The sequence below is a fragment of the Octodon degus genome, unplaced genomic scaffold (assembly GCF_000260255.1).
Source record: "Octodon degus isolate 3935 unplaced genomic scaffold, OctDeg1.0 scaffold00469, whole genome shotgun sequence".
NCBI lineage: Eukaryota > Metazoa > Chordata > Mammalia > Rodentia > Octodontidae > Octodon > Octodon degus.
In genome coordinates this window covers 5122-9422 of record NW_004525045.1, presented here as the reverse complement: position 1 = coordinate 9422, position 4301 = coordinate 5122, and the positions used below count along the sequence as shown (strand labels likewise).

The 4301-nt window shown below is 40.8% G+C and overlaps 1 pseudogene; it reads left to right on the top strand.

Moving 5' to 3' along the window:
* The first annotated feature begins 556 nt into the window (after positions 1-556).
* LOC101591390 lies at positions 557-1678 on the top strand (annotated as a pseudogene).
* The last annotated feature ends 2623 nt before the right edge of the window (positions 1679-4301 follow it).

Below are 4301 nucleotides of genomic sequence, written 5' to 3'. Positions count from 1 at the left end.
AAACAGAGGACTTTAATATATGCACTCTTACAGAAGTATTGCTGGGCTCACTCACAAAATACACTCTCTCATTACATCTAATGCAATTTATATTCCCATAAGTAATTGCTGTACTGAAGCCTTTAATGGCCAACTCTGATCCTAGGCATCAGCATTGTCCAGCAATGTGAAATGGGTTATGTAGCCTTATAAATGAAGAATGAGTTATATCCTCAGGTCATTTAAGTCTTGCTATGTCTTAAGATTTCTCATTTTTCTCTAACAGTAATTGATTCATATATATTCTTTATGTCCAAATGACAGGTAGGTAAAAGACTCCCTTAATTCCATTTTTTAAACTGGTATTAATACTTTATTCACCATTCAAAAGAAGGTTAAATATACAAATTGCATATATAAAATGCATATGAGCATATACCTATGTTTTGCATGGGTGTGTACATTATACATACAGACATATTTTTAATGTTATATATTTACATTGACTTTTTCTACATATATCGTCCCTAACCTCCATTCAAGATCTAATGAAAATAACAGAGAGAAAGGCAGCAAGATGGTGTTGGAAAGTACTATGGTTTGTGTGAGTATATGCTCAATGGCGACATCCACCCCACTCAGCTGCAGGCACAACAGGCCGCTGTCAACATCGTGTGTCACTCAAAGACCCACAGCAACCCTGACAGCCATGTGGGCCTCATCACACTGGCCAGTGACTATGAAGTGCTGACCACCTTCACCCCCAACACCAGCCGCATCCTGTCCAAGCTCCACACAGTCCAATCCAAGGACAAGATCACCTTCTGCACTGGTATCTGTGTGGCCCACCTGGTTCTGAAGCACAGGCAGGGCAAGAATCACAAGATGTACATCATTGCCTTTGTGGGGAGCCCTGTGGAAGACAATGAGAAAGATTTGGTGAAACTGGCTAAATGCCTTAAGAAAAAAAAAAGTGAATGTTGACATTATCAACTTTGGGGAAGAGGAGGTGAACCCAGAGAAGCTAACAGCCTTTGTAAACACACTGAATGGCAAAGATGGCACTGGTTCTGATCTGGTGACAGTGCCTCCTGCACCCAGCCTGGCTGATGCACTTATCAGTTCTACCATTCTAGCTGGTAAGGGTGGTGCCATGCTGGGGCTTGGTGCCCGTGACTTTGAATTTGGAGTAGATCCCAGTGCTGATCCTGAGCTGGCCCTGGCCCTTCATGTTTCTATGGAAGAGCAGCAGCAGAGGCAGGAGGAGGAGCCCCGGCCAGCAGCCTCAGCCTCTGCAGCTGAGGCTGGGATCGCTACTACTGGAACCGAAGACTCAGATGATACTCTGCTGAAGATGACCATCAGCCAGCAGGAGTTTAGCTGTACTGGGCTTCCTGACCTAAGCAGTATGGCAGAGGAAGAACAGATCACTTATGCCATGCAGATGTCCCTGTGGAGAGCAGAGTTTGGTCAGGCAGAGTCAGCTGGCATGGATTCCAGTTCAGCCATGGACACCTTTAAGCCAGCCAAGGAGGAGGATGATTATGACATGATGCAGAACCCAGAGTTCCTTCAGAGTGTCCTAGTGAACCTTCCAGGAGTGGATGCTAACAATGAAGCCATCCAAAATGCCATGGGCTCCCTGGCCTCCCAGGCAACCAAGGATGGCAAGAAGGACAAGAAAGAGGAGGAGGAGTAGTGAGACTGGAGGAAAAGGGTAGCTGTGCCTCCCTGAGGGGGTTGGGGCAGGATGTAGGGTTAGGTGTGTCCTCTGTAACCCTTACAGCCTAAACAAAGCTTAGCAAGATTTTTTCCTTTAAAAAAAAGTGATTTAAAATGCAATGTCAGGGCTCAAACTTGAGCCCAGAAATAATACTATTCAATGTCTTTATGAGATCCCCATTAACAGACATGAAACCTCAGAGGGCCATTTCATGCCTTGATTAATAAACATTACAATTATACTAAAAAATATAGATATGTTTACCAATTAATTTTAATTAACCAAGTCACAGGTTAGCATTCACTGTGCAATATATTACTGATTAAAACCAGACCATTATTTGCAGATGGTGGAGTAAACCATCCTGTAGGTTATTTATAGGGAAGAGCATATTTTAACTCATATTTGGTTAAATTTGACATTAATCATTTAAAAATTTTCTTCTTATGACTTAAATTTGTACAGTCTGCAGCCATAACAAGCACGAATTTGCTAAAAAATATATTTAGCTCCCATGTACTCTCAAGCAACTCTCTCCCACTATCAAAGCTCACCTTTTGTCTTAATTCCATTTTGTAAAGCCCACTACTCCCTACACTTTACATTTTTATTTGTTATTATTTCTCAGTATTAAACTTATACTTATTTTTATCCTCCATATTAACAGATGGATCAAATGCCTCCCTAGTGTGTGGGTGGGGAGGTGGAGAGGGAGGTGTGAGGAGTTATTGCTCAAAGATTACAAAGCTTCAAGAGAAGATATTTTGAAGTTTATTTACACCAGGGTTATTGTAGTCAACAGTAAGGTAAAAATATTTCAAAATATGGCTGGGGAGATGGCTCAGTGGAATAAGTGCTTCCCTGGCACTGAGTTCAAGGGCCTGAGTTCAATCCCTGGTTCTGCAAAAAAAAAATTTCAAAATAATTATGAAAAGTCTGTCAGATCTCATCATAGATTAAACATGTAATACATATGACTATTGGTTTAATTTAATCATGTCCCATTGTGTGCACACAGCTAAACTTCACAACCAAGTGAATAGATATAATTATGATTTCTTTATCAAAACTATTAAAATATATTTTAAAAATTCTGTACACAAATATTTATACAGTTTCATTTAGTACAGCCAAAATGAGAAGAAAAAAGTGCTCTTCATCTTTTGAGTAGTTAAAAAAAAAATGGCTCATCCATCTAAGGAAATGCCAGCCAGGAAATCTAAAATATCATTGAAAGAGATTGATAATAATAGCAACTACACTATATTCTGAATATAATACACTGTTAAAAATAAACTCCAGCTTTTCACCACAGCGATCATGAGGGGCCATCACCACAGGAGTCTGGGCTTTGCAGAAAGCAGCATCCTATTTCTGGAGCCTGCAAGAGGAGTGCGCAAACCTGAAAAGCTGGATGTTGGACTCAGTGCAGAATATTGGAGATGAGAACAGCAACCCACCGTGAAGTCGGCTTGCAGAGTGGCAGCAGCTTGGTGTTACAGATGTCTTGAGTCACCTGTGAGGCCTGTGTACAGAGGTGCCACCCATCAACTTCTGCTTGAAGCATGTTGGAGTGTGTTGGCCTTGGGTCAGACGTGGTCACTTTGGTGCACTTCCTGCTCTGGAGCCTTACCCTGTGTCCCCAGGTTTGGGGACAGTGCTGGAGTGCAATTCTAGAGCTGGCAGCTGTGCAGCCCAGGAGGAGGCAGATGACTGAAAGCTGCCATTGATTGTGTTTGAGGATTTCTTTGACTGGATCATTTGCTACAGAAGAAACAAGCTCCTACCCTCCTGTATTAGGGGCTTTCTCAAGAGAACTGTTGTATTTGGCAATTTTTTTCTAGGACAAGCATGCAACATTGGGTGTTGTTAATTAACCTACCCAACAAACAGGAGCATCTGTGTCTTAGGATAAATGTATACTTGCAGATGTTATTGCCTACTGTTATAATAAAGGATAGTCTTCAGTGTTAAAAAATAAATAAATTCCACACTTTATATTCTGTTTGATTCATTTTACACAATATTTTTGATATGTTAAATCATAGAGACGAGGTGAAAATAGGTTAGTGGTGACCAAGGGTATTGGAAGCAGGATGATGACAGGTTCCTATAAAAGGTAGTTCAAGAGAATTTTGATATATAAAGTTACAGTTCAATATCTTTAAATGTGGTGATGGCTATATGAATTTATACATGAGATATGCTGTGCTGATTTATGCACAACTGCACATCCTCAGCTCCTAAAAATAAGTGCATAAGTTAAAGATGGTGAAATTAAAAATATGCCCCAAATGAGGGATAGTAATAAAACTCTTATTCTGACATATTGTTAGCCTAACTCTAGCTGAAAAAGATTCTTAAAGTGGTCTGAAAAGTTTTTTATTTTTTATTAAATTTTTTTAACATTTATTTATTGTGTGTGTGTGGGTGGGTGGGTGGCCAGCTCAGCCCACCAGGGGGCGCGGCTGGCTGGCATGTGGTGCTGGGGGATCGAACCGCGGTCGCTGTGCTTTGCTAAAGCTTAGTTTGTTCCAAGTAGGTGCTTTAGACCACTGAGCCATCTCTCCAGCCCCTGAAAAGTTTTTTTTAAAAATGA